Consider the following 26099-nt stretch of genomic DNA (forward strand, 5'->3'; position numbering starts at 1 on the left):
GTGCACAGGAACTGGAGTTACATTGTCCAGTGAACCTGTGAGGGCCATGAGTACTTTCCATGCGTCAGAGTTGACTGCGAATGTTTGCCTAACACAGTCACTGGAAATTCTGAGATCTAACTGTGGGAGTTAGGTTGGACTAAAGAAAAGAAAAAGTGAAATCCAAATATCTAGGGACCTAGATAGATGGTGTTATTAGGGTAGCAGTACTCTAAGTTGAATGCACAGAGTCTGGCAAGGAAATTTTAAGTGGTTTCAGGATAAAGGAATTGTTATCACCAAGCAGGTTATTATTTCATTTTTGTAAATGAAAATGATTTAAATAAAAAGTTAGTTTATAAATTTCATTCATCTGACTTATCAATAAGATGCTCATTCAGTTATCTGGTCATTTTCCAACTTATATATGCTAGTTCATTAATATGTATTTTCATGCTAGTTACTGTGAATTCAAATGTCATCAATAAGTTGAAATTCCTCAAGTTAGCAGAAACTGAGTTTTTAATAGCCATCTTATAAGTGTTCAAAAGCATTTTTAATATTTATATAAAAGTCACTTTTTACTGAGATATTGTCAAAGACAAAAAATTAAATAACTTTCTGAATATGTCTGTTACTTTTCCTTTCTGTGCTACCATTTCATGGAAGTACTCAATGCATTTGTCATCTCACTCACACAATACCTACCAGTATTTTCAGTACTTTCTTCATAGCAATGCTTTAGAAAAGAACAGTTAAGAAACATAATATATAGTCCTTACCCTCAAGATCTGGGAATACATGTTTTACTTATGACTGGAGATGAGATAACATCATAGAGTAACACTATTGACTCAATTTCCTCTGGGAAAAAAAAAGATGTTTGAGAGAATTAGCAGCACTATTAACAGAAAAATAAATATCACAACCTCAGTAGCAACAGTAGGGACAAAATGACTTATGTTGATATGAAAAAAAGAAGAAGAAATATACAGAGCTAAACCTCTTCTACCAGAGCAAAAATGTATGAATTGAGGGGTAGAAACATGAAAACGCAAATAGAGTTAACTAAAGTATAGAATGATGTTGGATAGCCTATAACAATGAAGGCAGAATGACCCTACAAGGTCGTTTAAATTACCAGTTTCATGGGCATGGCTTATCATGAGGCAAGAAGATACAGAGATGCTTTCATCGTATCTTATATATATCTTTGGTAAAAGAAATCATAAAACACAATTATACTGTATAATTTGTGCAGTATCTACTTTCCCAACTTAACTGTGAGCTCTATGAGGGTAGGGACCATGTCCTATTATTTTGCACTGTATAGTCAACAACACAACAACAACAACAACTTTAAAGCTGGGACTTGGGAATTTCCTAGGAGCTATTTATTAAATGGATAACAATTTGGGCTGAATTTTTAGACTGAATTTAGAATATGACATGGTATCGGCCCATGTGAATTCTCCAAGTCTACTACAGCTGTGGGTTGTTACAAAGAAAATGACATAGCTCACTGAGCACAAGGTCATCCACTTTTGAAAGATGCCAAGAGACCAGACTGGTTTGAGGCCTTTAAAGACCTTGATTCTTTGCAAATCATTCATGCCAGTGAGCACAAGGGCATTTCCTAAGGGTTCTTAGAGATAAGGAATATTTTGGATGGCAAAGTGTCATCCGTGACATTCTACTTTTTGACACAGTAACAGCACCATTTAGCCAGTTTGCTTTATTATAAGAGTGTTCATCCCAGACTGTCTCCATATTGTGCCTCATTTAAATCTTCCTTAGAGCAGCATATTGAGGCTGTGTATAGCTATTCAACCTATATGAAACATATTCTAGTTCACTTCTGTTATGGAATAATTGTATTCCTTCAATTTTATATTTGTTTTTCCATTATATTTTAGTAGAGTTTTTATAACAAAAGTCTAGAAAGAGCTCCAGACACCCCAGCAGGGGGCTGTATTACACATAAAATCATTGCTTCACTGACATCAGTTTGGGCCCCCTGCCACTTGTATATAACTTCTCACTTTGCCCTGTGAATGAACTGTATATAAATAGAAACAAAATAAACTCATTATGGAGTAGGAGGATGAACATATGTCTCAAATGTCACAGCATTCTTGGCAACCAATGTAAGATTGTCTCTAGATTACCATTTTTATTTTCAATAATAAAAGCTTTGCCTTTGAATCTTACTTCTAAGGTTTTAAGCACAGCTCAATAAATTTTTGTTTGATATAGAAACACCACTTTTTAAAATCTTATTTCCTGCCAATATGGCATCACTGGGAATTTTATAATACTTACATGACAAAAAATAATATGTATAACTCTTTTGGCACAAATAGCTTTTTTGAGCTCAAAACCAATTTTTGGTTTATTTGCCTATATTCTAGAGGAATAAAGTTAACATAAATCAAATATGTTCTAAATGTATATGAGAAGATATGACTGTATTTAAAAATAGTTGGGAATGAATTAAATTTTCAGGGTAAAAGGGTAAATTAAACATCTTGAAATAAAAATTTTGCATTAAGACCATGTAAGTTCAGATTACGGAATATTCTGGAACTTAGATAAACATATGTGAAGATGTTGTAACTTCTAAAGAAATGTGTTTTCTGGGGCTGAGAAGGTGGCTCAGTGGTAGCGCGCTTGCCTTGCATGCTCAAGGCCCTGGGTTCGATTCCTCAGCACCACATAAGCAAAAAGAAAAAAGCTGGAAGTGGTGCTGTAGCTCAAGTGGTAGAGTGCTAGCCTTGAGCTGAAGAGCTGAGGGACAGCGCCCAGGCCCAGAGTTCAGGCCTCACGACCAGACCCCCCCCCAAAAAAAAGAAATGTGTTTTCTATTTCCTGTGTTTTTCTTTTGTAACACCACCAAAATCTCCTTTGATATAAAACTGTATTACTCAAACAGGGAAAGTATGATCCAGGCCACTTTAATGTTGGGACTTGTTCTTCCTTATACCAGATGAGCATGAAGACTCTCTCACCAGTCCTTAAGTAGTGACGTAATTCTTGTTACTCCTGTTACTCATGGGCCACTGAGCAAGCCTGGTCCCACAGCACAATGCAATGCAAGGGACCAGAAAACGTGGTTTCCATAAATTACAAAAAGATCACACCTGGAGACACTGGAGAACACTAATAATGTTCACCTCAAAACTTGACCACAGTAAGGCAGGTTTGACTTGGAATTTTTCTGTGTTTATCTTACGTTGAAAAGGGTGCTTCTAAATACATTACCAACAAACATTGAGAAATGGGGTTTTTCATGAGGATCGTTATTTTAAATGATCTGGTACTGGATTAGCCCAAAAACTTGTATTCATATAAGAAAGCCATATGCAGATAGGAAGCAACACAAGAGAATGTCATGTGACAATAGAGATAGAGACTGCAATGATCTAAAGCAAAAGAATGCCATAATTACCATGCATCATCAGAAAACAGCCATGGACAGATGCACACTCAGAGCTTGGGAATAACTCATCTTGTCAAGAACTTGATTTCAGATTTGTAGTCTACAGAATTTCCAAGAGACCAGATTTGTTCTTTTTGAAGCCACTCAGTTTGTGTAGGTTGTTATCACAGCTATTGAAAGGTAATACACAAAGGCCCCCACTTGAAAAAGATGTGTTAAGGGAGTTGACTCATTCCTCTTTGTTCCTGACCCATAGACAAAGGAAACACTGTCAAACCAGCTGCTTGTAGGATATCAGCCTCACATTTAAAACTTAGGTTTTTCATCCTAAGGAAATACTCTTAAAATCTATTACGATGGATTACATAAACTCAACAGGACATCATTTCACAATCAATCAAAGGATCTGTCTGTCCTCTTCATGTTAATATTCTATTAAAGTGTTTTTTTTCTGGACCTTTGGAAATTTGTGAAGAATTTGAAATCTCTAGGGAAACTGACAACTATTAGAATAGAGCTAATGGTCTGTATGTTTTATCATAGTTTTACTGCTTCAGTACAGATGAAGAGGTTAGGCATATTAACTTGGGGTTAGTCATATTGAGTTGAGGTTAGAAATTAGGGTTAAACACTTAAAACAACGTCAGAATTTCAGTGCCAAGGTCACCATTTAGCACTTTCACAAACAGCTAAATGGAATCCCAAACGTAGGCTGTAATAAAAAAAAAAAAACATAGGAATGAAGTACTTAAATTATATCTTCTTTTAAAAATATGTTAGACATCTTATGAGATAAAATGTTTCTTCATATAAAGAACAATTTACGCCATTTATGCTCACATTGGATCTTTGCATCAAAAGATTGAATCATGACGCTTCCAAACTATTTTCAGATTACTTTGATTTCCTGGGAACATGCTCTCATATATGCTTGCAATGAAGCAGAAAAAAAACACAGAATACCACAATTCTATTACATCAATTAATTGACATTAACATTTTATTTCATTTTGCAAATGCAGCCATCTTTGAAGCATCTTTATTATTCTTTGTAGGATCTTATTTAAAGTCCCTTCTATCAATATGACTATCCAAGTTTCTACAGAATATCTAAATAGATGGATAAACAACACTGAAGTGGCATTCTTCAAAACTGAAATAGGCCTCGGTATTATAATGACTGTGTCACCATTTACATTATAACTTTGAGGGCCTCATTTATGTCAACAATGTCCTATGATGGGAAAGGACTAAATGATAATTTCTGCATTGTGATTTACAATTAAATGTATAATTAAGTGTAATGCTTTCATATGGACGAATGTCTAATTCTAAATCCACAATGACTTATACCATAGGACCATAGATGCTTTTTTTCATGCATGTATTTTCTTAATATGTAGTTGATTTTAGTATTACCAGCTAGTCTAAAACAGACTAAAAATGTTCTTTTCCATGACTGTTGATAAGCAAAACAATAGCATTAAAATGAGTAGCCAGGCAAGAGATAAGCCCTCTAATCTATCTGAGAAAGACAGTGTTTATTCTTTTTGGAATGCAGAGATCAGGATCTGTCCCAACTTTTCTGATATAATTCATAAAACATAACGAGTTGGCTTATGTTTTCTCCAGCTTTCACAGGAGAAAGCCATTATTTCCCTTCTTTCAACCTTCAATTTATATACCTGCTTGCTATATTTTATTACCAAATAGAAGCTAAAACTTTTGGAAAGTCATATGTAAATATTATCCAGAAATTTTGTCTTCTTAAAAGTATTGTATTTCTGCATTATACCTACAATATTACTCAGATTCATTAAATGTGAGACTTCATCTCTGTCATGAAATGAGTTTGTACATTGTCTACTCAATCTTAAGGTCAAGAATGATTAAGAAAATAGACTCTGTGTGCCTGAAGCATTGTAAGACTATTTATAAAAATCTCATGATCCTCATGACAGTGATTGGGGTGAAATGGTAAAAAAAAAATGACTTACCCAGCTTCCATTTATTAAATTTTACACAATAGGGACAAAACAAAGTTAATATGTTCGAATGACTTAGATACAATCCTTACAAGAAGGTATAACCATGATAAAAACAAACATAGTAAGTGCTTGTCCGCTGGAGTTTAAAATGTACTAAAAATCTAAAAATCAAAAAGAAAAGAAATAGAATTCTCTTTTTGGAGATAGATTTGTGCTATTGGGTTAATCAAAGATAACACATAATAAAATCATATATCCCTTTTTCTCATCAGATATTCTCACCTAGAATCTAGTTACACATAATTTTGTCACATCAATTAGATGCTCATGGGGATTTAATAACTAATATCTGAAAGTCAGAGAAAATTAATATACACTGCATCGTTTTATTTCTAACCTATCTACACCATTTAATTTTTATTGCCTCCAAGGCACTTACAAATAATAGACCACATACCATTTAAATTATATTGCAACCTTCTGATATAATTAAGAGCAAATTTTTATAAAGATTTTATTTTGCAAGAGTTCTAAGCACAACTAATAATGCAAAGTATTGCATGCTATTAGCCTTTACTGCTTCATACTGTGTGGCTACCCTATGTGCCCAATCCATTGTGCTGCAGTTATCTATGCAAACCCCTTAAGCACAGCTTTTTTAATACATTAAACTTCAAGCCCAAATCATCAAACATATTTCATAGTGTTTGCCTACTTCTAATCTGCAGTGCGACAAAGACCATAAAATAGTGATGTAAAATCTATAATGAAAAGAGTTATTCCCCTCTGAGATTTGACTAATATTATGACAATCTGCTTTCTTGTTAACATGTATTTAAAATGAAATGATGTGTCTTGTGCCAGGATTTGAAAACTGTCTTTTCAATTTCCTACAGTAGTACTTCAGAGTAAAGCTTAAAGACAAAAATGTTTAGCCAAGTTTTTGAAATAGATTCTAATAATCACATGATTGAAGGTTTTTTGATGAGTGATCCAGTTCTGATCTGGCTCCTTTGGAAATCTGCAGTGAACAGCTTCAGAGATTTCACAGGCTCTCAGACTTCTAAAAACTATTCTTTTTAAATGTATTATTATTATTATTAAGACTATTACTACTAAGTAGTGAACAAAGGGGTTAGGATTCCATAAGTCAGGTTATGAGTACAATGCTTCTTAATCAATGTCACTCCTTCGTTCATTCGCACCCATCTTCCCCCTTTTATCCTTACCTTTAAGTTAAATAGTTTACTTTTTTACATAATATATATTGAATATAATGACATTTGCTCAGTATTCTTGAAACAAATAATAAATTTAATTATAATTGGAAGAGGAGATAAGAGAATAGTAATATTTTACCAGTGATATCTTTAAATATATCCATTGTTTTACATCCTTGAAATCAGAACCTGAAATGTACAGATCAAAAATCATTGAGCATATCAAAAGTTCTCTTTTTTTTGCCAGTTGTGGGGTTTAATCTTTGGGCCTGGGCACTGTCCCTCAGTTCTTCAGCTCAAAGCTAGCTCTCTACCATTTGAGCCACAGTGCCACTTCTGATTTTCTAGTGGTTTATTGGAGGTAAGAGTCTCAGACTTCTTGCCCAAGCTGGCTTTGAACTGCAATCCTCAGATCTCTGCCTCCTGAGTAGCTACAGTTACAGGCATTAAATCAGTGTTATTATGTGATCATTACAATCTATTTTTAATATTTTTATTGTAAAGATATTGTACAGATGGGTTACAGTTACATAAGTAAGGTAATGAGTACATTTCCTACTGAAAATTGTTATCCCCTCCTTTGTTTTTTTCCCCTACCATCCCTTCCCTCCCCACCTTCCCAATTCCTCCCCTACTCCCAAAGTTGTAAAGTTCGTTTTCTTGTATATCTCATTGTTACAATGGGCCAACCTGTATCCTTGTTTCAGCATTTTGTTATTTTCCTTCCTCTCCCCAAATTAGAAAAATGTATATACAAGATGCAGGACACCAGAATTAAATACAGTGGCACAGAGGTTATATCATGGGGAAGAACATATGAAAGAAACAAAAAAAATCACATAATCCATTAAAAACAACAGCAACAAAGAATAAACCTCTTGTGTCCCTATCTTGGGGTTCATTTTGCTTAGCATCATCTTATATGGTCATATGTACATAACTTTTGGCCTTTTCTACTTGTCTGGTAGATTATCGTAGATGTATACTAGTTATTGCAAATAAAGGAAACCATGGGACCTATGTTTCTTTGGGTCTGTCTTACTTCACTTAATATAATTTTTTCCAAGTCTTTCTATTTCCTAACAAATGGGGTGGTGTCATTCTTTCTGATGGAAGCATTGAATTCCATTTTCTAGTAGATGAATGGGTCAAGAAAATGTGTTATAAATAATCTATTTTTCCATAGAAATATATTTATATATTTCCATATAGATGTATCTACATAAATATTCTAATCACTGAAAATATTGCCTAAATGTTCTTTCTTAGAGAATTGAAGAGCTTCTGTTTCTGTTGATCACAAGTCCAGAGAAACAATCAACAAGGAAACACAGAGAAATAGAATCCTTCAGAATGCTAGAACAGTTGCAGACACCTGGGACTAGTCCTACATTTGCTGGAAATGAGAAATAGATATCATTTCTTCCACCATCAGCCAAATAATTGGAGTTAATGCCTGGGAAAATTTAGAAACCAGAAGCATACATAACAAACAACAATCTGCCCTTAGAATATCAAAAATTAATAATCCTGACTCCAAACATGAAGTGATGATAGATAGAATACTAATTACTGTCATTTGATCACTGCCTGCTGTATGCACATATTAAAATATCATGTTGTACTGCTTTTGGCATGAATAATTAATGGATGTTGATCAAAATATATTTTAAAAATATCCAAGAAGTTCAAACTTGTGATCTTTTTCCAAGGGAGTCATCTCCATACTCACTAGCTCAGGAAATTCTGGAGAAAACACTATGCTTATCTGGCAGATATTGAGGGTTTTCTATGAAATAGGTTTCCATATTAAGTCTGGTCTTTGCTGTAATGCCATCAAAGTATTTCTGAGTGAAGTAAGACCCTTAGCCTGCAAACTTAACTTTCTTTTTCCTTGCTACATCTGCTGTTTTTGTTATATAAATGATTCAAGTTTAAATTACAGTGAATAATTAGAATTTATTTATGTATTTATTTATTTTGTCGGGGGTGGGGCTTGAACTCAGAGTCTGGGTGCTATCCCTGAAGTTTTTTTTAAGTTTTTTTATTGTGAAAATACTGGACAGAGGGGTTAATTTTTTATATATGAATTTTATATATATATATATATATATTATATATATATATTTTATAATTTTTTATATGAATTCAGACATAGACGTTCTCTGAATCATCTAAGATTTATCATTATATATTCTCCAAAAAAAATAATGGTACTGATTTTTTTTTTGGTCTTGGGGCTTGAACTCTGGGTCTGGTTCCTTAACTCTTCAGCTCAAGGCTAGCACTCTACACACTCTACCACTTGAGCCACAATGCCACTTCTGGTTTTCTGGTTTATTGGAGATAAAAGAGTCTTACAGACTTTCCTGCCCAGGCTGGCTTTGAACCACTATCCCCAGATCTCAGCCTCCTGAGTAGCTAGCTAGGATTTCAGGTGTGAGCCACTGGTACCTGGCAATACTGATATTTTTGAAACAGACTCTGATCTTGTTTACATATACCACTTAATAAAATTAAAACAAATAAAGGAAAATAAAAATTCTCCCCTTTTTCATAAACACCTCTTATGATTGTTACCCAATAATAGCTCTTTTTTGCTCTTTATTCACTGCTCATTGAACAGAGTTAATCCCTTGTTCCATGCTTAACGTTTATCATAGTTTACCCAAGAAACCCAAGTATCAAAATCTTAATTCTATCTAACACAACATCGTAGAAAGCCAAAGAATTGAGCAATGAGACCAGCGGTGACTAATTCTCAGAGAGCCTGTATATATGTCCCGCCTCTATCATTTAATGACTAGGGAACTGGAATTTCTGTTTGCCTTAATTTCTATTCTGCAACATAAAGAAAATAACACCTATTGTAAGGATTGAAACTTTTAGTATATAAGCATTTGTCATAGATCCAGGCAGATAGGAAATGTTTTGTACAGATGTTGGTTATGACACCTGGAGAGCCCTCTGGCTGGGTAACTTCTACAATAAATTCAGATGGATTCTTTCTTGGCTTTGTGTGCAGCCTCTCAATCCTACCTTTCCTACTCAAAGATGAAATCTTAAGCCACCAAAAGAAAGAGAAAAAAAACATTGCCAGAATGATTTGGAAAATCTTCCTGATTCATTTTCAGGAGTTGGAAGAAAATGCATCTAGTGAATGTAATGATTTAAAAGAACTGATTTTTTTTTACAAAACAAAGTAAAAATCATAGCTAATGTTCATGCAGATACTACTTGGTTGGATCTTGACTTAACCTCATTTAATCCTCATAACCATTAAAAGTTATGATATAAAGGTTATTACCATTATTCTCAGTCACTGCCCTTTACAGATGTGAACAACTTTGAAAGGGTCCGCATAATAAACTACAAAGAACAGTGTCTGCCACTATATGACAAAGATTCCTTTGCAATATTGGAAGGAGAAGGAAGCAGGCATGTCAAAGTCTTCATTCTAGTGCAGACATCTGTAGCTACCTGAAACAGTAGTGATGAAAGGAAAAGATTCTCATCTCACCCAACTTTTTTTGGTGGTAACAAAATCAGTGAGCAGAGTGGGGTTTACATTTATCAAAAGTCATCAAGAATGAAGAGAACACAAACACATCTCAGAAATAATTTGCCAAAACATGTCAGAAACTCCTTTGGAGACACCCCCTAAAACCAAGTACTAGCTACAGGAAGTATTCCATTATACTAGTTCAATAAACTAAAGTTTGAACTAAAGAAATTTAGGTATAACAGTGATATGACTTGGGGACCTATATGTATGTATGTGTAGATAGATAGGTAGATAGATTAGATAGATAGACAGATACATACATACATACATACACAGACATGTATGTATATATACATACCTACATATAGAGAGAGAGAGAGAAAGAAAGATCTAACCAGTTCTACTAATGAAGAACCCATCCACCTACTACATGCAATTTTGCTCAACTTCTAGAACAAGGAATTGAGAAACATGGTCCTAAATAACAGCAAAGCATACACTGCCCAGTATATATGGCCCAAAAAGCCTACAGTATCGCTTAATGGTATTATGTTTAATCTGAAAGGACACCACTAGAGATAATGCAAAACATCAAATGGCCTGAAGTGGTAGTGAAATTATTCAACTCCAGGACAGCAAGTGTTCTTATTCAGGGACCCTGGAATGATGCTTCAATTTAATAAGTTTAAATTGGTTTCGCAAGAAAAGATCCAGTTTTGTGTTACATGTGTTATCCCACTTCCGGCTTTTTGCTTTGTGCTTGTGTGGTGCTGAGGAATCGAACCCAAGGCCTCATGCATGCAAGGCAAACACTCTACCACTGAGCCACCTTCCCAGCCCCAGAACTCACTTTTGTACAGCTAAACCAAAATGGGATTTTAAAATACCTGTCACCTCATGTGGAGGAATTCATCTCACTTCTAAGCAGAGAACACTGAACAGGACAACAATTACTTGATTAATTATTCATCAGCATTGCCAATGTTCTTACAAAGAATGAAATACACAGAATGATTGCTCACATTTTCTCAGTTTCACAAGGGCATTTGTTAAGTGCCTATTAAATGACTGCAACTAATCATGGTATATCAGTACGAACTGTGCATAAATGTATCAAAATTCAAATCACCACTACATCCAGCCCAGAAAAGCCAGCAGGTGGTCTGAAGAACATTTCAGAACCACTAATCTACTAAACCACCTCCATCACTGGCTGCATAACTTTAGCAGAATCATAATTATGTGCAGGTGTGGATGGTTGTATGCAAAATACAGTTAAATGGCTATATCAAAAAGGATTAAGTGTATATAATTTTGAAACCGGGGGTAGAAGAAAAGGAAAATATCCTAGTACAGTAATGAGTCAAGGTTCTAGGACAAAATTAGCATAGATTTTACACAGCTGCAGTGGTTGATTTATTGATCTAGGTTAATCAATCAAGTGCTGACACAGTTTCCATTTCCTATCTATTTCTGCATGTATATCCCATCTAGAACAGTTTGAAATATGTACCCTTTGAAATATGTCCCTTCTTGCACCTATCTTAACTCTCTAAGTGCTTATTTCAAAATCTTCTAGCTGTACTAACCCATAATAACAATACCAAGTGAGTTGTCACTTAAATTACACTGATGGGAAGACCTGGAAAACATTATATTAAGTGAAGTAAGTCAGGCTCAAACAGACTGCCCTTAAACATGGAAGCAAGCATTACTTTATATTCTATGTTGGGTGGTATGTAAGTGTACAAATGGATTCACTGAAATATGGTAGATCAGTGGGAAAATTCTAATAGTGTAATTCCTTAGAGTGGTAAAGTTAAAGTTCAACAAATAAAACACCAGGAAGTGAGGACTTGAAAAGGCTGGGGTGGAACAAGGGGAAAAGTGTAGACAGATAAAAAGAAGAAAAGCAGACAAGAATTCAGTGTATATCCTACAAAATTAAGAATTGTAAATAAAGAGTAAGGATGGGTGATAATGTTGAAAGGGGTAACATTGATCAAGATGCATTGTATTCATGAACTGCTATGTTAAATAGCAACTCCTTTGTACAATTATTTAAATGGCAACTCCTCTGTACAATTAAAGATTTTTTTTAAGAAGAACACTGATGGGGCTTCCTGATTGATGAGTGTATGACAGAGACATATCTCCCTGCTTTTCCCCTCAAAAGTCACCAGCAAATCATTGACCTAGGATAGAAACACAAATACATCTTCAGAAAAAAAAATAATCCTAGGTGACATTTATGACCCCAAATGGCAAAGAACAATGATAGGAATGATATGTCGAAGAAGCAAAATTACTTAATATAAAGGCAAAGGAGCAATCTCTTGTGCTTGATGAGAGGTATTTTGATGGGTTTGATGCCATAAATTTTAGTTTCCTTGTTTGTAAAATGAAAAAAATTAATAGCACAGATTATATAAAATAAAAGAATTGTGCATAAGGTGTAGAAATACTACAATCTTCCTGCAGCACTCACTAGATGTAGGACAGATCAATGTAAATCTAAGCTTGACATGCCTGAGATTTGTCAGGGCTGCTGATATAGAGCCGAATGTCATTGTCTTGCATTTGAAAAGTGAAGTTGGATGAGTGGGGAAGGGGATATACATAGCACATTCTACAAATCATAAATTAGAACATTAAATAGTAGAGCCTTTAAATTAACAATAATATTGAAAATGTGAGATCTTAGGAAACAGGTGCTGGGCTAAAGACCTCACAGTCAATGCTATGTCTGATAGACAACTATGGTTCATCTTTTACTTGTGAGAAAGCAAAAATTACATGAAAAGATTATATTGCCATTAATGTGATTTTCTGCACTATGGTTAATATATGCAATTACATACCATTCAGGTGCTTGAGTTATATAGTTTGCGATAGGAGAAAAAAGGTACTTGAAAGTCAATTGGCTAGATAGATCCAAAGAATTTAGATAAGCAAACACAGGTAGACAGTAGATCAGGAATACTTAGAATATGGAGAAAGGCCAAAGATTTGGGCCTTTTAGATTCCACCTCACATAGTCATGGCCTCGTATTCAGGAATATGACTTCAGAAGATGGCTTCTCAAATACATAAAGGAGCTGGACTAAGTTTGGAGATAGAAAGCTATGAAAACAAAGGAGATAGTTGGAAGCTGGGCAGGAGAGACATACCAGAAATAAAACTAGGAAAAGTCAAGTTCTATTTCTTCTGTCAGATTAAAGCCAAGTGAATTTATTTTCAGCTGATTATGTTCTAAAAATAAATGTATTGATATGAGTAGAGTTTAAATCATTCCATAGATTTCTAATGTAATTGGAGAGAAAATGAATATTTCTCAGGATTTTATCATGTCAGAATACATTGTTAATTAATTAGCCTTTATGAAAGTCACAAACTTTAACTCATTCTCTAGACATATTATGTGAAAGTCATTGAGTGTAGAGAGAATAAATTAGAATAGGTGTAGTTTTATCACAAACATAAAGAGCTAATTCAGGCTTAATCATTGAGCATTCTATCAAAAACCTATAAAATACTTTTTCTGCTTCCTCTCCTTCATTAGGTATCTACATCATTTATATACTTTGCTATCCATCAAACTGACTTCCAAGAAAGTCTTGATTATTCATGAATTATTCCCCAAGAAAGCCAACTACTTGACTCAAAACAAAAAATTTCTAAAACCAAACAGAAAAAAAGTTTTGTGTCATAGGTCTAGCTAAAGTTCAGTAGTCATGAATTTCTATGTCACTTGAAGTAGAAAGGAACCACTGGCTCAACCACTTGGAGCAAGTGGAGGCTGTGTCAAAGATGGCTAGATACCCTTCAAAATTCTGAGCTTCTCTAATCTCATGAAAGGGAATGTGAAAGAAACCACATCAGCCAGCCTCATTTACATTAAGGCAAGGCTACGTGCTTGACTAGCAAGAGGATAAGAAAAGCAGTGATGCTTTGGGGGCCCAGATTTTTTTTAATTTAATTTTATTTTATTTGTGAACATACTGTACAGAGGAGTTACGATTACATGGAAGGATAATGCGTACATCTCTTACCAAGCATTACAGCCTCCTCCTTTGTTTAGCCTTCACATCCCTTCCCAGCCTCCCCCCTCTCCCCCAATCCCAATCCTTCTCCTTCCCCCCCTTTTCCCCACCCCCCGACATTGTAAAGCTCGTTGTGGACATGACAACTTGTACTTCTCATTTTTGCAACAGGTCCACCTGTATCCTTAAACAATTGGTTTTTCCCCATCTCCTCACAAGTTATACTGACATCAAATATAGTGAAAGCAGGGGTTATACTGTGGGGGAGGGACATACAAAGCAACAAATAGATAATCTTATAAATGCGTTAGAAACACTTGCATGAAAGAAAAAACATTAAAATACACATCTAAGGGTTCATTTTCCTGACATCACATTATCTGACCTTTTCCGCTTGACTCATACATATACTAGATATTACAAATAAGGGAAACCATGGGACCTATGTTTCTTTGGGCCTGGCTTACTTCACTTAATATAATTTTTTCCAAGTTTTTCCATTTCCTAACAAATGGGGCAATGTCATTCTTTCTGATGGAGGCATAGAATTCCATTGTGTATATATATCACATTTTCTTGATCCATTCATCTACTGAGGGGCATCTGGCTTGGTTCCAGATCTTAGCTATGATAAATAATGCTGCAATAAACATAGTTGTGCTGGTAGCTTTAGTGTAGTCTTGTTTGTAAACATTTGGGTAAATGCCCAAAAGTGGGATTGCTGGGTCATAGGGGAGTTCTATGTGAAGTCTTTTGAGGAACCTCCATACTGCTTTCCAAAGTGGTTGAACAAGTTTACATTCCCACCAACAATGAAGTAAGGTTCCTTTCTGTCCAGCATCTGTTGTTGTTAGAGTTCTTGATTTTTGCTGTTCTAACTGGAGTGAGGTGATATCTCAATGTTGTTTTGATTTGCATTTCTTTTATGGCTAGGGATGTTGAACATTTCTTCATGTGTCTATTGGCCATCCTTCTTTCTTCTTCAGAGAAGTTTCTCTTTAAGTCTTTCGCCCACTTATTTATTGGGCAGTTGTTTCTTTGAGGATTTGTTGTTGGGGCTTTAATTTTTTGAGTTCCAAGTATATTTTAGATATGAGACTCTTGTCTGTTGTATGGCTAGTAAAGATCTCCCAATCCGTGGGCTTTCTATTGATCTTGCTAGCTATGTCATTTGGGGAGGCCCAGATTTTTGACAAGGTGATAGTGGAGTTTCCAGGGTTTGCCCACCAATTATACACACTCCCATTTACAGTTACATATACAAAAAAATTTATTTGTAGTAACTAAAGTCATTTGCAATTTGATATTGTTTTATCAATGCTATTCATTTGTTTTCTAGAGTTTACTATTACTTGGGTTTGCTTCTGTGTGCTTTCTTATTCATAGATGAAAACTAACAAATGTATACATGTCACTCTTCTTAGCAACAAAATATTTTTATTGCTCATCACCGCTCAGAACATTCACATTTTCTCTATGCATTATCTCTTCATAGCCTCTCAATGATCCTGTGAGTTATGCAGATGAAAAAGAGAATTATCTCTGCTTAAAAAGTGTCACCAAAGACATAAAACAATTTGTTCTTGATCAACAGCACTTCTTTATCATCAAGATTTAACATCTTTGTATGCAAACGAAGCTCAGAGACCGCTTATGAAATATTCCCATTTCAGATTAAGCAAGATCAATACATTGTTAGACTACTCAGTAAGGCAGACATTTACAATATAAGAATCTGCTAGCCATTGACTTTAAACAAGTGTCTGAATCTCTCAGGGAACAAGTGTTTTAAGTAGAAAATAGGAACAATTTTATTTTCTTTCAAAGACTGAAAAATTGAGAGATGAGTCTCAAAGAATCACCTCATCTCAGGACTTTTTACAAAAACTCAATTATCTAATAAATAAATGACTTCTGATAATGTTAATATCTCTTCGGCTTTGGAAGAAAAACTTCAGATTAGAAAAATTCTTGCAGTCTCAGTGGAGCAGCAGTTTTAAAAGAATCTCTGCAATTCAATTTAGATATCTGTCCTGGGAAGCCTGATCTTCATAAGAATGTTTCAGTGTATGCTTTTGAAAAATACAACTTTTATAAGTACAGAAATAATCAAGCAAGTACCACACAATGCCTACTTATGTCTATTCATTTTTGCTCCTATTTTATTTCCCATGTTACTATTGTTGAATCATGCAAATACTTTAGCAGTATCATTTCTTGTCTTTTCTACGTGTCTTCTTTAAGTCCCTAAAGAATTTTAAATCTCTTGCCCTGTGTCCTATGATTTATATACACAATTACCTCTAGTATCCCAATTCTTAAATGTTAACATATATAAAAGTACTCTGGGAAGTTTATTAAAGCACTTATCAATATATTTTGAGTAAATATTTCACATAAAATTCAGTATTTATTTTTCTTATGTCTATGTTGAGGAATTGTCATTTGATTTGGCCTTTGAGGAACATTTTATGCAAGTTTTTTCCTTAACTTGGTTTTAATGAGGTCCACAATATGAAAGGCGCTATCAATTCCCATACTTTAAAATATTCCATAAAAACTTTTAAATGAATGTAGGTGTTTGTATTTTTCCCTTAAAATTTTTTAAATTCTTATATTTGAGTAAAGAAAACATCACATTCCTTGATAAACCTTACATGCACGCTTGGTCAGGTTGTATACAAGGAGTAGACGTACTAGAATTGCTGGCTGGCTAAAATATTGATGTTGCTATATATTATGTACAGAGAAGCCACATTTTGAGAGATGGAAGTGGGACACCATGGTGACCTGAGGAGAATCAGGAGGCACAAGACATATCACACCAAGGGCTGCTGAGCTGAGCTGATCAGGGCCTAAATAGGGTGATGGTCATGGGGCAGGGTGACAGGGAGCTCAAAAGTCACACAAATTTATGGCACAGGACTGGAAAATCCAGTAACCTATTGCCCAAGTCCCCACCCCTGCCTCTAGGAATTCAGGCACATCAAGAAAGCAAGATGGCACCAGGTAGACCCAATGCACTATCATCCACCGCATTGCCAAGATGGCACCAGTTAGCCCCCGTATCTTTATTTCAATCTAACCTGTTTTTGAAACACAACTCCATATTTTTACATTTATATTCCATGACATGTGAATATCCAAGAGGAAGAAGCAGGTTCAATAGTGTGTGGAAAGACAAAAGTTAAAAACATGCCCATTCTTACATTAAACAGGAGAAGTATAGAGATGAATGTGTATTTTGGAATTATTCTGAACTAAGCTGTTCAGGTGGCATAACTCATTTGTATGGGAAAAGTTTCATATGGCTCATAGTCAACTAGAAAGTTATAAGTTTAAAATGATTAACTTTATAGACAGAGACTTAAGCAAAGAGCCTCTCAATTAAGTTAATCGATAGAGAGAAATTTATATGTCTATATGTATGTATAGTAAACAAGTTTTTCAACAAATCATATTTTACCTATTCATAATCCTCCCCAAAGTTAATTTATTTACAAAGAGTTTAGAATAGTCAAGATGATTCATTTTATCTCTGATTCAATAATTGGGCATCTATTGCTCAATCTTTGGAGAGTAAGAAAAGTAAGTTTGTGCAAAGGTTATAAAGAGCAAGTTTCATGTTAGAATGAAGCACATGAGCCTCTTAAGGATGCTTCTATGTATTATTTTTGAAATATTCTCTCAGTCTATATTTGTGGGTGAGGATAATTGCTATATAGGGAAATGCAAAGGAAAGAGAGCAACCTTCATTCCTATATGCCCTCCCCAAAACCGTCTCAATAAACTTCATTGTTCCATGTTGACACTTGTACATCAAGTATTTGACCACATTTGCCCTTCTCAATCCTCCTTGTTTTCCCTCCCACTATACCCACATCTGTTTTACATTCCTGTGATTGTTCTTTAAACATATATTAATTTTCCAAGAAAGATTCAAAAGCAGTGTTTTAATCAGATTGACCCCAGAACTCTATTGCTCTCACTTAACCAATCCCCAACAGTCTCTCATTTTGCCATTTTCATTCACAGAAATCCCACATCTGAACACTCAAAAGTATCAATTATAGATCTAGGGGCAATATAATCCCTTTGTTGGCACATTTTTCAGGGGGTTATATCCTTAAGATGATGCTAAAAGAAAAGATCTTCTAACTCAAATGACAGGCTAGATTTCCTTTTTTCTTTCTCTTTCTTGTTCCTTTTTCTCTCTCCTCTTTCCTTTCTCTATCTCCCCATTTCTCTCTCCTTTTCTCACTTCCATCATGTCTCTTTTACAAACACATATACACATATACCATACCAACCATCGACATTTTTACTGTATCTACTAGACAAAATTCTGTAAAGATTTTGATGAACTACCCAAAGATAAGACAAAGCATTGGTAATAAATTCAAGAGTGCTGTTTTTAACTAATTTATATATAATAGTTCCACAGGAATTTACAAATATTTAGAAATAATTGAAGTATACCCTAAATATATGGAAAATACATAAATATTCTTAATGATACTAATACAGATTTAACACTGACTCAAATAACTACAGCTGTCAACTACTTTTAGAAGACTTTATGGTCTGCTTTAAAAAATGAATAACAAAGGATATAGCTAGCAAGATCAATAGAAAGCCCACGAATTGGGAGAAGATCTTCACTAGCCATACAATGCACAAGGGTCTCATATCTAAAATATATGGGGATTTGTTGTTGGAGGTTTTAGTTTTTTGAGTTCTAAGTATATTTTAGATATGAGACCCTTGTCCATTGTATGGCTAGTGAAGATCTTCCCCCAATCAGTGGGCTTTCTATGGACCTTGCTAGCTATGTCATTTGTCATGCAGAAACTCTGCAGTTTCATGCAATCCCATTTGTCCAACCTTTCTTTGATTTGTTGTGTTTTGGGGTCTTTATTAAGAAAAATTTGGCCTGTGCCAAGGAGCCCTAGAGTTTCTCTTATTCCTTCCTCTCCTATTCCTTCCTATTTTCAGGTTGTCTACTTTGACTTCAAGGTCTTTGATCCATTTGGAGCTGATTCTGGTGCAGGGTGATATATAAGGATCCAGCTTTAGTTTTCTACAAGTGTTTAACCAATTTTGCCAGCACCATTTACTGAAGAGGCTTTCTCTTTCATTCTATTTTTTTAGCTCCCTTATTGAAGATTAGGTGGCTATAGGTCTGTGGGTTCATTTCTGGGTCTTCAGTTCTATTCCACTGGTCTTCAGATCTGTTTCTGTGCCGGTACCAAGCTGTTTTGGTTACTATGCCTTTGCAGTAGAGTTTGAAATTTTGTACTAATATTCCTTCTGCACTGTTCTTTCAGCTAAGGATTGTTTTTGCTATTTGGGATCTTTTATTGTTCCATATGAATTTTTGGATTGCTTCTTCTATTTCCTTGAAGAATGAGGTTGGAATATTGATAGGTATCACATTGAATTTGTAGATAGCCTTGGGAAGTATTGCCATTTTCACAATGTTAATCCTCCCAATCCAGGAGCATGGGAGGTTTTTCCACTTCCTAAGTTCTGTTTTGATTCCTTTTTCAGGTTTTTAAAGTTTTCATCATAGAGGTCCTTCACTTCTTTAGTTAACACCTAGGTATTTTGTTTTTTGTGTGACTATTACAAAAGGAGTTGCTTTCCTGATTTCAGTTGTGCTCTTCTCATTGTTGGCATACAGGAAAGCCACTGATTTTTTGAGGGTTAATTTTATACTACTACTTTGCCAAAGTTTCAAATCAGAGGAGCCCTATATTCTTGATCATTACATTTCAAAATGAAGGTTCCAAAACATTGAGAAAAGTAATTCTGGATTATAAAACTGGAAAGATATTCTATTTCTAAAAGAAGAGAAAATTAATAATTACAAATTTTCTAAAGTAAATACCCTAAGAAAGGGGAGTTCAGGGACAGATTGAAAGAAAAGTACTCAAACTGAGGGGGGTAGGTGAAGGCCATCTTGATTAACCTGGAAAGGCATTTTCATCCTTATAACAACATTATAAATTTTAATAGCTTTTTTTCTTATCTATGGGAACTACTGTCTCCATACAATATTTACTAATCAATTTATTTGTGTGTTTATCAGATATCTACCAAATGGCAAATCTGGAATTAGCCTAGGAAGTTGTAACATTTAGAAGAAATTAAGTAATAAAACAAAGAGGGGACAAAATAAGTCAATCAATCCAAGAGGGTAAGGAGAATATCAGGCCAGTAAATGTGTTCCCAGCAGTTAGCATACATTTAATTTTCATAAACAATCATTTCAAATAAATGAATAAACCTCAGAACTTAAAAAGCATAATGAATTTAAGTCTTTTACAATGCATATGAGTTTCCTAAATCAGATATTTTACATGATATATTTATTAGGAAGTTTTTTTAAACCTAAAAAATTTATTAAACCACTATGCCTCCATCAGAAAGAATGACATTGCCCCATTTGTTAGGAAATGGAAAAACTTGGAAAAAATTATATTAAGTGAAGTAAGTCAGGCCCAAAGAAACATAGGTCCCATGGTTTCCCTTATTTGTAATATCTAGTATATGTATGAGTCAAGCGGAAAAGGTCAGATAATGTGATGTCAGGAAAATGAACCCTTAGATATGTATTTTAATGTTTTTTTTCTTTCATGCAAGTGTTTCTAACACATTTATAAGATTATCTCTTTGTTGCTTTGTATGTCCCTCCCCCACAGTATAACCCCTGCTTTCACTATATTTGATGTCAGTATAACTTGTGGAGGAGATGGGGAAAAACCAGTTGTTTAAGGATACAGGTGGACCTGTTGCAACAATGAGAAGTACAAGTTGTCATGTCCAAAACGAGCTTTGGGGGGGGGGAAGGGTGGGGAAGGAGAAGGATTGGGATGGGGGGGAGTGGGGAGGCTGGGAAGGGATGTGAAGGGTAAACAAAGGAGGAGGCTGCAATGCTTGGTTAGAAATGTACGCATTATCCTGCCCATGTAATTGTAACTCCTCTGTACAGTATGTTCACAAATAAAATTAAATTAAATTTTAAAAATTTATTAAACCAGAGTCATTTTTCAAGAGCTAATTGTATAAAAGAAAATTTATACTTTGACTATTTTTTTATTTTGTTCTGTTCTTGAATCAGACTGTCCCTAAATATTGACCTCTTTGCTATGTAGCTATAAATTGTTTGAAAAAATAATTTCTGTAAAGCCTACTTTTTAAAATCTGTTGATTTTATTTTCTCACCGAGCTCAGCTAAGCGAAAATCAGTCACATTACAGTCTAACCATAAAAGAATTCTTCATTTGACTGATGTGTACAGTGGTAAATGTTCTATTGTTAGTCAGTGGAAGTTAGTCTCCAAAAACACCAAGCAGAGACAAAAAGTCTACTTTCCATCTTTAGAGCTGAAGGTTTAAAACAGATATTTTTACAGAAGACATTGTAAAATCCCTTCATGTCCACTTAATATTTACACAGCAACAAACAACAAATGTAGCTGTAGATGTGCTTCGGTTCACAAAAATAAGCAGATACCTTTCCGTTCTTACGTTTTTTTTTTCAAATGCTTTACAATTTTTACTGGACTCAGGATGTTGTAGTGTTTAAAAATATGTATCCTTCACTTTCAAACAACCTAACAGATCCAGCTAACATGCGCCGATATTTCTTACCACTCATGTGTTTTCTGAATGCTTCTTGTACAGTGTAAAAAAGGACCCTATAAATTATTGAATGCCTAACAAAATAACGGTCGTGGTGATTTTTCTAAAGATACATATAAAAAATTTAAGTATTTTGAAAGTTAGGCTTTTCATTTGAGTAGGAAAGGGAAAACAATTTCAAGAGAGAAAGCAAGCCAAGTGTTTTCATACATAGTATTCTTATATGATCAGAGCCCCACCTTGTGGAAGGCTGTATTAGCCCAGGTGTGTCCCAGCAGTTTTCAACAAGGCAGTTTTTCCATCTTTCTTAGTAACTGAGTTCTAAGAGGGGCAACTAAAACATGAGAAGATAATGATAGGTCTTACCAGAGAGCTCCTGGAAACATATGGGGAAAATAGATACAAACTGAAAGCTAATCATGTGATTTTTTAGCTGCTCATCAAAAGTGGCCATTTAGGAGGTGAATCAGAAGGCTAAAAGCCCATCCAGCTCTCCATCATCTGTTCAGCTGTCCCCTCTGCTCTTAACAGGTGATTCTGGCTGAATCACTGGAGAGAGTCAAATACTTTCACAAATCTGCAGAAGCAATGGTTCTTGGCTCTGTTTTTGAACCTCTTCCCAAGATAGAATCATCCTCATTGTCAGGAAGAGCATTTTTATTGCTAACTAAAACCTTCTGAATCTTTTTCCTCTTTTCTTCAATCAGTGGATTTAGGAAAAGAAAAGTATCTAGAAGATCTAAGCAGTGCCAAAATAATCATCAGAAATATGTCCTGACAACACTCAGCAGTTTCTCTACTCTATGCTGTCTCTCTGTCTCTGTCTCTGTCTCTGTCTCTGTCTCTGTTTCTCTCTCTCTCTCTCTCTCTCTCTCTCTCTCTCTCTCTCTCTCTCTCTCTCTCTCTCTCTCTCTCTCTCTCTCTCTCTCTCTCTCTCTGTTCCTCTCCCTCTCTCTCTTGCTGGATATGGGCTTTTTCATGTTTCCATTCAAATACTAACATGTTTACATAGTTCAACACTATTTATTGCCCTCATGAGACATTTCCAAATGTCTATCTGGTTTGCCTTTTTTAGCATGTAGTAAATACCATGATCATACTACAGCCAGCAGTACTTATGAATTTATGCTTCTCACTGTAGCATCATCCCTAGACTTTCTGTTCTCCTTCTTATGCTTACCTGAGCTACATTCATCAGAGAAAAATAGCCTAGACATCTTCATGACTCTCTGCGATTATTGTTGCATTTAAAATAGGTTAAGAGCCTATCATTCTCATTTTCACCACCCATCATGTACCTGAGAAATGTACATGAGTAAATTTGGCAAATAATGAGTAAGCCTGCAACAAAAGTATGGGCTTCTTATACTCAAATAGCTTATTTAGATAAGAAGATAAAAACTCTTGGTGACAGAAATTGTAAAACCTACTTTGTGAGTTGTTTTTTTTTTTCCTACGGGATATTACCCAAGCTGCTACCTACAACCTACTTCTGGTTAACTTCAAATAAGCATCCTTTTTCAAAGAGCTTAAATAATCAGTCTACAATCTATTTAGCAAGCAGTAGGTGAAATCCAATCATACTTTCTGAGTTTTGTTCTTATTGTTCTTGTTACTAGAATTAAATCCCTATTTCGTTGAGAAATATTAAATTATTCATTCCAGGGGTTTTTTAAATAATGAAACATAAAATAGTTTGAAAAGAACATTTCTAGAAAGACCTCTCAAAAATATATTTAAATCCTAATTCTAAAAATATTTTACTATCCATGAATTATTTTAAGGTTAAAGTTAACTACATTTAAAAATGCATATTTTCTTGTACAAAGAGAATAAATATTTTCAAAACTAGAAAGGAAAACTACTTTTCTGTCACATTGAAGAATAAATTCCCCTGTAAGAGCAGTATCAATATTGTTGAGCACATGCTTTTATCGGTGCATGTAGAAAACTGCCTTTTAATTACTTTCCAATTTATCTCTCCCACTACTCTAAGCCTCTAGAGAGCCTGTGTCTTATTTGTCTTAATAAGCTCATCATTGAACATATTATCTATCACACAAATCGTGTTTGTCCAAATGAACTACACCCTTGTGTTTATTCAATCAGTAGTTAGAGCCAGAAAAACCTTGAACTAGTTTTGCTGTTAGAAACTCAGTCATCTTTCAGTGATACTTCAGAGTTACATTTGATATCAACTTTGCATATGAAGAAATATCTAAAACTCTTACCAAGATTTTTGTTTAATTTTGTGTATGTTGAATTTATCTCACATTAGTTAAGATGAAAGGCCATCTACTGTGCAGAATAAGGCCAGAGACTATTCAAATACCAAAAACCCACCTACAAACAGAAAATCCAGAATGTACCATTCTTTTTCCTCAAATTATGTATGCTTCTTTTCATCCATCTGTATCTTAGATAGAAGCAGATTGTGAGAGGAGAAAATATGAAGGGCAAAGAATGGGCTTAAGGGAGACTACTAAGTCATATAAAGCATAGTATTTGAGCCACAAGGAATGAGATCATGTTTAATACATTAGCACATTTAAAGTTCCTCTTCTACCTTAATATTCTGTTGAGGCAGGAATAGGAGTATTATTTCTATTGAGGCAAATTGAGGGGCTCTAATGAGTTAAGAGTACTTCCTTACCACTAATAGGAAGATAAATTTAGAAAGTGGATGATGATAGATGAGAAAGAAATATATAAGATTTTGTATTATATGATTATCTAATGTTCTATATCTATGAGTATAGATATGATTATAGATTGATTGTGTGAAGTATTGACTATGTGAAGATAAATGTAGACAAAACTATGAATTGAGAGAAAGAAATAATGACATAAATAGATATGATATAAACTGCCATGACAATTGAAACTCATTTGCTAACTACTCAGAAGTCTTAGGTCAGAGAAAGATGATTCAAAGCCAGCTTGGTCAGAAAACTTAAGACATCATCTCCAAATAACCAGCAAAAAGCTGAGCTCAAGTGGTGGAATGTCATTTATGAGCAAGAGTTCAAGGCACTCAGTTCAAGCCCTGGTACCAGCAAAAATAATAATGAAAGTAATAAGAATAATGATTATTATTTGTATTGTACATATGAATCCTGAGGAAATTATGCTAAATGAGATAGACTAGACAAACAAATACTATACTATGGAAGAATGTCCTGTACTTGAGTTCCCAGCCCTGACCACAAATCTAGTTAGGCTCCGACCAGGTCAGGCACCATTCTGCTGCCATGCCTCCTGCCTCCGAACTCTCCTCAGGTTACTATGGCATTCTTCTTCGGCTCTCCATGAGAGTTGACCTGGTTCCTTGGGATTGTTTTTCTGTTCTTTCTTTGCTTTACTACCATCATGGATGTTTTCTAACAGTATTAAGTGCATTCAAGGCTGCAAGTTTCCGGGCGGACATGTAACCACATGCAGTCAACAACTTTCTAAGGAAGACTCCTGATTTAGCCTCTCAAAATGTGGCTTGTTGCTCCTGATTGAATTCCTGTATAACATTTTCATATGCTACTCTTTTAATACCCAACACCTACCAGATTAATTGTTTTAGTCCTACTTTGTCACTGATAACGTGTACAAAAATATTAAGCAACAAGTTCAACACCTTCTTTAAGAATGAAATGTATAACAACACAGCCAAAATGTAAACAAGATGGCAAAATTTGCAATGAAAAATTCTCTCAAAATGGTTTTAGGAAAATTTTAAAGCACAGTCTTTAGGACTGTCATATACTGATTTCATTAAAAGATTGCCATAAAACATCAGACCTGATGAAATTATTACTTTTTATTTCCTAAACAACATTATCATCAACTTTTGAGGGTTTAAATTTCTGTGTTCCTTTGTGCACATTCAATACAATTCTACTTTGCACATAGTCAGAAAGGAGTAACCTTCAGAGCAAATTAACACACCTTCAGGTTGCTTAAAATTAGAATTTGATGGAAGATAGGCAGATGTATTAACATTATGTAACACATAAAATATTGGATCTGAGATGCTAGATCAACAATAACAATACAAAACAATCTTAACACTTCAATAGAAGCTTAAAGACCATGAAAGAACGAAAGTTAATTGCCCTTTCTAAAGATTGATTTTAAATGATTCTTGTAAAGTAATTCTGCAACTATGGCAGACGCATTTTTATGAAAGAGAAAAAGAAATGCAGACACCCTCCAATTGTGAAGTAATGGAAGAAGAGCAATTAGAAATTTCTGATGCTGATCTATGAAATAAACCATAGGATAATAT

This window comes from Dipodomys merriami, unplaced genomic scaffold (genome assembly GCF_024711535.1).
Source record: "Dipodomys merriami isolate MVZ:Mamm:240054 unplaced genomic scaffold, mDipMer1.0.p SCAF_10, whole genome shotgun sequence".
In the NCBI taxonomy this organism is placed as follows: domain Eukaryota; kingdom Metazoa; phylum Chordata; class Mammalia; order Rodentia; family Heteromyidae; genus Dipodomys; species Dipodomys merriami.